This window comes from Xenopus laevis, chromosome 8S (genome assembly GCF_017654675.1).
Source record: "Xenopus laevis strain J_2021 chromosome 8S, Xenopus_laevis_v10.1, whole genome shotgun sequence".
NCBI classification, from domain to species: Eukaryota; Metazoa; Chordata; class Amphibia; order Anura; family Pipidae; genus Xenopus; species Xenopus laevis.
Window position 1 is genome coordinate 32,967,027 of NC_054386.1, and position 12,931 is coordinate 32,979,957.

Sequence of the window (12,931 nt, forward strand, 5' to 3'; positions counted from 1 at the left end):
GAGGGCAAATTTGAGCAAAATTCTCTATATTGAGTTTCAGTAGTTCATGGTCATTGGCTTGACCCAATAATCCATAAGCCAAGCAATAATTGCCTGATCTACTGTCACAGCAGTCCAGTTGAGGGTTCTATCTGGCATTTATCTGTCATTTATAAATACAGGTAAAGGACCTGTTATCCAGAATGCTCTGGACTTGGAGTTTTCCGGATAATGGATTTTTCCATACCTTTGTCTTCTAAAAATAAAACACCTTTAACTTCACCTTTAAGTTAGCTTTTAGAAAGTTATAAAATGACTCATACTAAACTTTTCATTTGCCCTTCATTTTTTATAGTTCTTTTGACTCTCTTTCCAGCTTTCGAATGGGGGTCGCTGACCCCTTCTGAAAACAAATGCTCTGTAAGGCTACAAATGTATTGTTACTGCTACTTTTTTTTATTACTCCTCTTTCTATTCAGGCCTCTCCTATTCATAATTCAGTCTCGTTTAAATCAGTGCATGGTTGCTTGGGTAATTCCTAGCAACCAGGCTGCTGAAACTGCAAGCTGGAGAGCTGCTGAATAAAATACAACTCACAAATAATTGAAAATGAAAACCAACTGCAAATGGTCTCTGAATATCACTCTCTGCATCATACTAACTGTTAATTTAAAGGCGAACAACCCATTTAAATAAACCCAATTGGCTGATTTTGCTTCCAATAAGGATTCATTATATCTTAGTTGGGATCAAGTACAAGTTACTGTTTTATTATTACAGAGATAAAGGAAATTATTTGGATAAAATGGAGTCTATGGGAGATGGCCTTTCTGTAATTCGGAGCTTTCTGGATATCAGTTTTCCGTAGCTGATTTATTGAAACTGTATATAAATTAGGGCTTCATGTGGCCCCTGTACCTCCTGGGCCCCCCTGCAGCCGCAGGGTCTGCTTCCTCTGTAGTTAAGCCCCTGTGGCTGGTAACATGGCAAACCTAAATCAAGGCTGCCCGCATTAAAGTCTCGGGAGAGGCAAATTACAGCTCCATTTTGCCTTATGTGCCTTAACCCTAAATTTGCCAAGGTTAAAGTGCTGCCTAAATGGGCCTGTCTCCAGGGTATACACAACACCCCCTCTCTACCAGTATACATTGATTAATGTGTAGTGATCCATGGGTGGTGGGTTTTGGCCAACTTGGACATCATTAGTATACTGTAAGGTTGCCACCTTTTTGCCTGGTGCAACCCGGGCAGGGGGCTGTGACACAATGTTGGTGAAGCGGTGATGTCAATGGCGGGGCTATGGCGCGGCGACTGGGCAATCATAGGAAATCCTGCCCGGTTTTCCTCATTTGGAAAACCGGGCAGGTATTTTTGACTGGGCTGTCTGGGTCAGAACCGGGCAGATTGCAACCCTAGTATTCTGGCAGGAAAACACGCACACATGTATTGTCATACAGTACAATGCACAAGCAAATGGGGTGCAGAAGAACTATGCCCCCTCCCCCTTTGTATAATTAGCCAGTATAAAGGCTGGCCTGGCATATGTACATAATATACTGTATATGTTGTTTTATTCATGATTAGATAAAAGTGGAATGTTGTTTGTTGCGGGTCAGCATTTCTGCAAAACTTGGCCTTTATGGGGTCCCCCCACCTACACGCATACTGGGCGCATTCTTCTCCCTTTAGCCTTTGCAGGGCTGGAACAAAGGGAGCCCTCTGTCTTGTGGATCCTTAGCAAATTGTTTGGAGGATATCGAAAGGCAGCAGTGCGTCACACAGAATATGTTATCTCTCTGCTGAAACTCCACAAAAAGTTGATTCTGCAGGGGATTTTATAAAGTAAATATGACGCCAGGGCCTGCTGTACAATATCCATGTGCAGCAGAGACACTTGACATGCTTGCTGTTAAAGCCGTGATTCACCTTTAAATTAACTTTTAGTATGTTATGGAATTCTAAGCAACTTTTCAACTGGCCTTCATTTTATTCTTTTTGGGTTTTTTTTTAACTATTTGTCTTCCAGTTTTCAGAATCCTAAAACAAATGCTTTGTAAGGCTACAAATGTATTGTTATTGCTAATTTTTATTATTTATCTTTCTGTTCAGGCCTCTTCTATTCATATTCCAGTCTCTTATTCATAACAGTGCATGGTTGCTAGGGAAATTTGGACCCTAGCAACCAGATTGCTGAAATTGCAAACTTTAGAGCTACTGAATAAAAAGCTAAATAACTCATAAACCACAAATAATAAAAAATTTAAATTGCAAATTGTCTCAGAATATCCCTTTCTGCATCATACTAAAATATGAACAAACCCTATAAGGCACCTCCTTAAACTGGTTCTCTGCCCAAAAATTGATTAATTGTCTTGCTGATTCTGAGCACTTAACCAATTTACATTCATGACACATCTTCAAGGTTATTTGCATAGGTTTCGGGCCGGCTCCTGCACAAAATCTTCGGGTGACGGGCGGGTCCGGGTTGAGCTCTTCTGCTCTCCACGACCTACCACTGCTGGCTTCCGGTGTGTAAATTTATAAACTCGCCCCGTCCCTTTTGTGACATCACTGCTTTTTTTTTGTCGCACAACGCCATACAAGTCTATGGGCGTCATTTCCGTGGCAAAACAAGACAAAAAATGTGCCCATCCCTATTTAGGAATTATATATTTTACAAATGCCATGGTTTGTTCTGGTTTTTGCATGCTTCGCTTTCATATAATAACAGCTCAGCTATTCAGCTGCTGGGTATGCTATACAATATAGCATCCCTGGTTAGAAACCACCTCTACGTTTATATCTGGGGATGTGCAGCAGAGGTGACACCCCACCCACAGGTCTGTATTAGCTCCAGTGTTGCCCTAAGAACTGGAAGTCAACCCATCCCATTCTCCCATACACAGACAGACCACCTATATAGTAGCTACATCCCTGCCCACCCCGCTATTGGGTGCTGTGCCGAGTCTTGCAGAGTACTCTACCTCTTTTATTCCATCTGAAATACAATGTAGCTTTTCATGGAGTGTTACATTATTTATAAACAGTGAGGAGAAGCTATTGTGCACTGCCATTGTAATATGCTCTCTTGCTTTTATATACTGTGTGTGTGTGTGTGTGTGTGTGTGTGTGTGTGTGTGTGTGTGTATATATATATATGTTTCACATTCGTACAGTATGAGAGTGCCCAAGAGCTTGCACTCACCAAAAAGGCATCTCTGGGAGTGAAATGTATTATTGCTAGTGACTTGAATTTCCCTCACGTCACAAAATCAGCTCCTTTGTACAGTTTCCCTTTCCTTGTTGTGCAAACAAGACCGTACTAATGTGTCCGTTATCATATGCAGAAACAGATTGGGACTGTGCATGAGCAATCCTCTCGGGATGATTCATGGTTTGGCACCTTATGCTTCCCCATCTTTTCTCACTGGCTCCAACAACCTCCCCAGTCACACGTCCTCTAGTTTCTGTGAATTCCCCCTGGGAGGTGAATAGAGCAAGCTTACATTCTGATATTAAAGGGCAAGTAAAGCCACAAATATTTAGGTTTCCCTATATTGCCTCCCATAGCCTCTAGCCCCTTTATTCAGCCTCCATATAATTTCAGCATGGCACTACTCTTCCCTTTTTCACCCAAGGCATTGGGCAGGCACCGTGACAGATTATTATATAATAATGATATGGCTAGGCCCTTGTGTGGGGCTTATTGTCAGAAAGATTCCACAGACTAGCCCTACGGCACTGCATTTGGTCTTTGTAGGGAATAAACTGCTTTTGCTTAGCATATTGATTATGGTGGGGGGGGGGTTAGGTCTGCATTATGGGTAAATACCTGCATCCGAAATGGCACTATGCACACTTGAATGGCATTCGTAACTGAGATGGTAAAGTGGAGATTGGAACAATATGACAATCAGCTTGTATGGCTTAAATGTACAATATACTGAAAATCTGCTCTTGTTTCATTGCCTTAAAGCTCTCTGTGCCGAATATCCTGTGCCCTTAAAGGGTCGTTCACCTATAAATTCACTTTTAGTTTGTTAAAGAATGGCTAATTCTTAGCAACTTTTCAACTGGCCTTCATTTTTTCTTTTTTCAAATGGGGGGGGGTCATTGACCCCATTTAAAAAACAAATGCTTTGTAAGGCTACAAATGTATTGTTATTGCTACTTTTTATGAATTATCTTTCTATTCAGGCCTCTCCTATTCATATTCCAGTCTCCTATCCTATGAATGCATTGTTGTTAGGGTAATTTGCAATTTCAGCAATCTGGTTGCTAGGTTCCAAACTGGAGAGCCACTGAATAAAAAGCTAAATAACTCAAAAACCACAATTAGTAAAAAAATTAAAACCAATTGCACATTGTCTCAGAATATCCCACTCTATGTCATAATACAAGTTAATGTAAAGGTGAACAACCCCTTTAACATTCTTTGAGATGTAATGTAAAGATTAAAGCCACTTATTTCTTGCTGTGACAGTATAGTAGCTCAGGCTAAAAAAGAAGCTCAACCCGAAGTTTCCTCGTGAGGCAATTACGGGCGACTTTGGAAATCGAAGCGCTCCGTGTGCCTGCCCCCAGGCAATTTTCATTTTAGCTGGAAGGCAGATCGGGGAGATTAGTCACCACAAAATAGAGGAGATTTGTCGCCTGGCGACTAATCTCCCCGAATCTGCTTGTGTTCCCAGACCCTAGAGGAGAACTAAAACCTCATAAAGAAATAGCATATAAATGTTTCAAATTATTTTTACCATCCCAGTGCTACCGTAGCCCTTTAGAAAGGAAGATCTGTACCTCTGAAGATACCCCCGGAATCTCCCCATTTTATTTTTGTCAATTCACTGCACATATTCTGGGATGCTGTTATTTACCTGCGCTTAGGACTGTCCAATGTTTATCAGAATGTAATAATCAGCCCTGTAGCATCTGCTTCTATAACAGAGGAACCTCATTTTCTGTTTGATATATTGCAACAAAAGCTTAGCTACCCACAACAATCTTAAATACAATATTTCTATCCAAACTCCCAAGATTCAGCAGGCAGAGTTGCTCTTTTGCCGTATCTCTTCCAGTGCCTGGGTCTTTTGCCATTAGCTCTGACCAGGAGCATGCACAATAGAAACCAGAAGCAGTTAAGATTGCAGCGTGCAAACTCCTTTCAAATGATCATTGCCAGGGAGCAAGGGATTAGAAGTGACAGTTGCACCTATGCCTTCTGAGATCAAGTTTGGGAGCAGTGGCATAAACTAAATGTTACTGGGCCCCACAGCAAATAAACAACATATGAAGTGGTTGAAATTGTTATTAATTAGGGCCTTACGGGGCCCCCTATACCTCTTGTCCTCCCCCCTACAGTCACAGGGTCTGCTTCCTCTTCAGTTATGCTCCTGTTTTGCGGAGGAGGACCGTTTTGGGAAGTCTAGTTTGTGCTCATGATATGGAAGAAAAGTCATACCCCCCTTTTTCCTCCAGAATGATTACACACCTCTATAAAGATTGCCTCCTTATATGCTTTGAGTATGAGATGGCAACCTTAACTGTAGTATAATATGTCGATCTGTTGTTGCTGTTTGAAGAACAGACTTTATTAGAGCTCTTTGGGGCTAATTAATACAGGTTACTTTGTTACACATTGTGGCGGCATGCACGTAATGTTCACTTGATTTTCATGCTGAAGGGGTGGGTGTATATGTACATAGTATATGCACGCAAAGGAATACACATATCTCCAGGTATATAGGGTTGCCACCCGGCCGGTGTTTCACAGGCCTAGCCGGTAAAACACCAGCCATGTATTTGCTGGTAAATTTGTAATTACCAATAAATCTGACCCAGTCTGCCTCTGATCTGCTCCTTTCTGCCTTCCCTAGTAACTAAACTTACCTAATTCCCAGCTCATTCCACTCTTCATGATAGGCTCTGGCCCCTCGGTTTCATGATGCTCCTTCAATGGCACAACCCTGCTTCGACAACACAACCTACCCCATGTGGATGCGTCCCCACCCAGACTGGTATACTTTGGCTAAAAGGGTGGCAACCCTACAGGTTCAGATCAATGCAGCCCAGTGTGGGTTTGCAGAGCCAGATTTACCTTGACCTGGGCCATCTTTTGTAATGCCACCATAACCACGCCAGCCCCCATATGTGTGATCAGTAATTTGCCAGTCGTAAGCAGATAACACACTGCATATAACATAATTTCTGCCAAAAAAGCATATAAATCTTTAAATATATAATTATATTATATATATATTATTTCTTTTCATAGAAGCCCCACATCATTTTTTAATTTCTAATTTACCCTTTAAAGCTCGGAGCTATGGAATGTTTGGTTTGCCCAGTCTGCCTTGACATCAATCAGATGTGCCAGCCTTGTGTGCATAGGCAAGCGAGCAGTGACTGCTGATACGTTATGATTGTGCTGTGAAACGTATGAATGCTGCCCTTCTATGTCCCTTCGCTCCCCTGTTCCAAAATCGAGCTGCACCATTTGTTACTGTCTGTCACCGCTCCAGCCTGGGTATAAGCTTCTGGGAAACCACATTCACAGCCCCTGATGGCCCTCTGTGTGACTGAAGGGCAGAAGCTTTTTCCAATGCAGGTCACTCAAGCAAGCTCAGTCCTTTCAAAGGTTGATTTTCAGGTTTCCTGACACTTTCTAAATATTAAATGGACACTAATGTCAAGAGTTAGTGTTTGCTTTTGGCTGAAATTAATGCATATTACCAAGCCTCTTTGCTGTTGCCTATTTCCTGTTATACAGGGGCCTATCTACTTTCTTCCAGTTGCTCCATTCTACCTCCATCTATCTTGGAAAGAGCCAGTGGTCTAAATTCTCTTTCTTCTCCACCCTCATAATTTATATATATATTCTATACATATAGCGTTACATGAATTTAAATGGACACAGTAATGTAACTATATGCTGTGGGGCCAGGATGCAGGCAGTGCAGCCCCTCCTCCCAAGATGATTTTCTCGACACTTTCACTTGCACGCAAATTGCTGCCGGGCACCTGGTGCAGTCTCGTCCCCGGTAGTTCCGCCACTGAATGGACAAGGATTTGCAAAAAAATTAACAAACAAGGGTTTACAGAGTAAGAAAAGAATTAGAGGGTCCTATTCCCAAAATCTTACAATCTAAAGTGTTTGGGTACAGTTGAAAATAAGTGAAATAGAAACAAATTGGTGATTTATGTTTAATGAAGATACATTGAATAAGAGTCCCTAAGCAGATGGGTGTTAAGAATCTTGACAGCGGATATGTGACCGGTAATTATAGGCCACTGATCTGGGACAATTAAACCCCATGTTATCCCATGATCTACTCAGTTTTGATTTATCCCTTTAATCCACGCCAATATATCATATTAGGATATTCCTGGAATCTCCTTATTTGCTGAAGAGTGATTTGAGGACAAAGCCATTGTACTTCTAGCAGAGCAGGTCTATACTCTATTCAAAGAACATTGAGTTTAAAGGTGGCCATACATGGGCTGATAAAAGCTGCAGATAGACCGAGTTGGCAGCTTATTGGCTCGTTTATGGGGCCCTCCGATGGGCTTCCCCGATTGATATCTGGCCGAAAGTTGGCCAGATGTCGATCGGACGGGACTAAAAATCCCGTCGGATCGCGGCTGCATCTGTTAGGATCCGATCGTAGGGCCCATGATCGGATCACCTTAAAGTGGGCATATTGGGGAGAGATCCGCTCATTTGGCAAAAAGAGAAATGCTAGCTTGCGGTTTCCCATTGTTTGCCACACCTTGTTAAATGGCCTGTTCCCCATATATTAGTATATCTGGCCCTTCACAACAATAATCCCTGGTGAGATAAGTGTTGCCATAAATCTGTAGCGTGATAGGCAGGGAGCATTCTGACTTCCATTACTTAATAGTCTATGGCCAGCTTTAGTGCTGAATCATCAGATACAAGTAGAATTCTATTGTTTCTACCTGTATGTCTGACGATTTATCTCTAACACGTTTGTATTGAAAAGAATGATCTTTTTGTCGCCGGAAAGATCGTACTTTTTGCATCTATGGTCTTAAGGGCCAGTGTGGCTCCATTCACCCATAAACCCCTATTTAGGTTCCCCTTTAGGCTGGTGGCACATGGGAAGATTAGTCGCCAAACGATAAATCTCTGCTGCGGACAACTAATCTCCACAAATGCCTTCCTTGCGAAGCAACTTTGGGCAGCTTTGGAAAACGAAGAGATTTGAATGCCATCCCACCGCCGATTCACATTTTTGCTGGTGGGAAGGCATTTTGGGGAAATTAGTCACCAGCAGCAGCAAAGATTTATTGTCTGCTAACTAATCTCACTGTGTGCCACCAACCTAAAGGGGAATAACCACTGCTCATCTGGGTTCATTGGTGAATGGAGCCACACTGGCCCTTAAGGCAGCCATAGATGCGACAAAAAGATCATTCTTTTCAGTACAAACATGTAAGAGCTGAATCGTCAGACATACAGGTTGAAACAATAGAATTCTACTTGTATCTGACGATTCAGCATTAAAGCTGGCCATAGACGCAAAGATATAGTTGTATGAATTGAAGTTCTTTTACGAAGATTTGTTCTTTCACTACTTTATTTAACTTAATGGTTAGTGGCAGGCTGGAAAATTGCTGGTCAGAAAATTGCGATTGTTTGTCGGATACAATGGTAAAATCTGCACGTCTATGGCCAACTTAATAGTGCCCATTATTCAGGCCCCATCAAAATATACCGGCCAACCCGATCGACAAGATGTCCGATATCAAGTCTTTTGCCGATATCGGTTGGCTTGTCTCCTGCCATACACGCACCGAAGATCGTATATCGTTTTGTACAATATTGTGCATCTATGGATAATGGCTGCCTTTAGATGCACATTAGGGCACAATGATAGACACCTGGGTTACTTTCTAACCATCATTGTCTGGTTCCTTTGAAGCAGGCTTGCAGGATGTTTTCCTATTGGTTAGTGATACTGCCCCTCTAAAAATCAGTTGTTTATGAAATCTGGCACAATAAAAAAGGCTAAATCTATTTGGCATTATTAAGACTATGGAATTCTGAAAATTTAAAGCACATCTGCCTTTAGTTTTCATTTAACACCCACTGCTATTTAATTTGTGCAGCCTGCAGGCAGAGCTCCTGTTGGAAAGGCACATGCTCTGTGCTGCTTTAGAAGGGGGGTTGTAAAGAGTTGCCTTTATTGAGGCCCTCACCTGATGTGCTGTTTGACTCCTTAGCAGGGATGGAGCGCCAGGCTCTCACTAAATGGAAGAACGGCTTAAAAGCATAGTGACGTCAAAGGTTCCGTATATGGGGCCACCCTCCGTTTCTTGGAATCTATCTGGCAGTATTCCTTTTAGAGAAAAATCAGAATACAAACTCCCCTGGCACTTAATTTTTGTATTAGTATTCTTTATTACATCAGTTTTCTTTCTTTAATTTCAGGCATATTTCTAAAAAGGGGGCTGGACCAAATGCTGGAAAATTAGTGGGCAGAGAGGACATACAAGAAGTTGTCAGTGAAGTCTAAACCAAACAATATACTGCATGCCTACTCCCATATGTATACATTAAATACAAATATACAGAGAAGGAATGTTCTGGGCACACAATAAGCTATACCCTCATACTGTACTGTCTAAGGGAATCAATATGGCACCTCCTTCCATATGTATAAATACAAATATACAGAGAAGCAATGTTATGGGCACACAATAAGCTATACCCACATACTGTACTGTCTAAGGGAAACAATATGACACCCCCTCCTTCCATATGTATAAATACAAATATACAGAGAAGGAATGTTCTGGGCACACAATAAGCTATACCCTCATACTGTACTGTCTAAGGGAAACAATATGGCACCCCCTCCTCCCATATGTATAAATAAAAATATACATAGAAGGAATGTTCTGGGCACACAATAAGCTATACCTCATTCTGTACTGAATACTGCAGAATTTGTGTGGTAACGACAGTGACTGTGATTCATAAGAGGCCCAAACTAGCAGTGATGGGAACCTCATGTGAGATTATTTTGGCTCTGTTTCAGCAACCACGGAATGGTTCTAATGCATTTTCTTACATCAGCAGCCTCGGCCAAGAGTCATAGTGAGCTAACGGGATCAGATTGTATGTGGGTGCTAGTAAATATTTCAGTATTACTCTCACTCGGTTCCAGTAAAGCACTTGTTCCACTTGCCTGCCTGGCACCACTCCTATCAAACATACTATATATTGATATCTATCCTTTATGTCCTTGTAGCTAGCGGTAATGTTAAGTGAAATAGGTGATAGCAGACACCAGGCAGGAGATGTTTGAGATACTATGGGGGGGGGGGGGGTTTACTAATAAGGGTGATGTTAAAGGGGAAATTCACCTTTAATTTAACTTTAGTTTGTAACAGAATGTCTAATTCTAGGCAACTTTTCAATTGCCTTTCATTGTTTATTTGTTATAGTTTTTGAAATATTTTCCTTTTTTCCAGCTTTCAAATGGGGGTCACTTACCCCATTTAAAAACACAAATCCTTTGTAAGACTACAAATGTATTGTTATTGCTACTTAGTATTACTCATCTTTCTATTCATACCCTCTTTTATTCATAATCCAGTCTCTTATTCAAATAAATACATGGTTGCTAGGGTAATTTGGATCCTAACCGAGTTGTTGAAATAGCAAATAAATAAAAAATAAAAAACTAATTGCAAATTGTCCAGAATATCACTCTCTGCATCATATTAACAGTTAATTTAAAAGTGACCAACCCCTTTAAAGTAACATGGGGATTTTTTAAACAATGACTAGGATTCCCAATCAATTTCAGGCAGAGCATTTCAGGCCATACAGGGCAGATTAAAGATGCCGATATTGGTCCTTTAGACCGATTCGGCATTTTATCTGCCCATGTGTGAGGGCTCCCAACTAGTCCAACCGATCAATATCAGGCCAAAAAACGGGCAGATATCGACCAGTGAAGTTTTTTGAACGTTCCAGGACCGCATCCACTAGTTGATGTGGTCCTGCGACCCGTCTGAGCCCATTTCGTAGTATCGTAATCCGATCGTTCGGCCCCAGGGCCAAACGTTCGGATTCATCCAATATCGCCATATCGGGTCAAGATCCTCTCGTTTGTCGACCTTGCGGATCTTATAGTGTATGGCCACCTAAGTCACAAGAGAATCCCCATGTTTGAAATGGTATTTATTGGCAGTTTTTATTAGGGATGCATTGAATCCACTATTTTGTATTCGGCCAAACCCCCGAATCCTTCACAAAGATTCGGCTGAAACTAACCAAATCTGAATTCCCCGGTGGGAAGGGGAACACATTTTTTACTTCCTTTTTTTGTGACAAAAAGTCACACGATTTCCCTCCAGCTCCTAATTTGCCTATACAGATTAGGATTGGATTCGGATCAGCCAGGCAGAAGGATCCGAATCCTGCTGAAAAAGGCCAAAACCTTGCTGAATCCTGAACCAAATCCTGGATTTGGTTCATCCCTAGTATTTAAAACCATTATTATTATTATATTATATTATTTTTTATTTATCACCAGTATTTATTACAGTTTTCATCACCACTGGAGAGAAGGAGTACGTTGTAGTAGATTAAGAGACCCAAAGGGGAACTGCCTCCTGCTGCATCGTTTCAATAAGACAGAAAGGGACAAATGCTGCTTTCAACATTCTGTGAAACCATGGAGCAGAATTCAGCTCTTCGGCAGATCAGTTAATCGGGTGCTCTCTGCAGCATTGTTTCAGGAGTCGGAATTAGAAGTGCAGAGGATAGAAAAAAAAATTATTAGAGCATTTCGGTTTATGTCACCCATAGCTTTCCTCTGGATCATGGACACGACAGGTCTGTAGATAGGGCAACATTTCCTGTATGGCACCTGCACACAGGTTTCATCTGTGTTGGAAAAGGAACTGGCGATATGAAAAGGGAACCAGCAGAGTATCAGGTGGTCTTGCTCCCTTACCGCACTTCTTTAAAGTCCATTAACCCTTTCAGTGCCATGTCTCTTTGATGATGCCTGTAAACAGCAATGATCAGTGAGAACCTTGGAAACCCTGCAATCTATGGCTTTGGCACAGTGGCCACTTTTATGCCTGCCATTTGCCAATTGCTAATTCTAGGCAACTTTTCCATTGCCCTTCATTATTTATTTGTTATAAGTTCTGAATTATTTCCCTTTTTCTTTTGACCCCATCTAAAAACACAAATGATTTGTAACACTACAAATGTATTATTATTGCTAGTTCGCATTGATCATCTTTCTATTCAGACCATCTTCTAGTCGTATTCCAGTCTCGTATTCGAATCAATACAAGGTTGCTAGGATAAGTTGGATCCCAACAACCAGCTTGTTAAAGTAGCATAGTGGAGAGCTGCTGAATAAAAAGCTAAATAACTCAAAAACCCACAAATAATAAAAAATGAAACCCAATTGCAGATTGTCGCAGAATATCCTTCTCTATATCCTCAAATTTGACCCTTTAAAGTAATATGGGGACTTTTTAAACAAATGACTGTGATACCCAATCGCTTTCAGGCAGAACATAAGAACATCATACTAAAAGTTATCTCAAAGGTGAACAACCCCTTTAACCCTTTCAGTGCTTTGTCTCTTTCATGCAGCCAATAAACAGCCAGGATCAGTGAGAACCTTGGAATCCATGCAATCTATGGTGTTGGTACAATGAGTACTTGTATGCCAGCCATATAGAAAGTAGAGGGGTAAAGCATGCCAGATGCCCAGACCTTACATAAGAAGCACAGTATGTTCAGCCTGAACTATATAGTTTCTATGTGCTTAGAGTCATCACCTAAAGGCACTGTAAAAGGCTGCTGAGACCTATCCAGGCACCCGTGCACAATCCCATTTCAATGTGTTCCCAAAGTCTTGCCCTGTAGTTATGTGGAGTGAAGTCCCGGCGCTTG

At 41.4% G+C, this 12,931-nt stretch overlaps 1 protein-coding gene across 21 annotated transcripts in view; it reads left to right on the plus strand.

Annotated features, from left to right (window-relative positions):
* Positions 1–12,931, plus strand: part of LOC108699944 (formin-binding protein 1 homolog) — an 86,688-nt gene that overhangs the window by 15,674 nt on the left and 58,083 nt on the right. The window lies entirely within an intron of this gene.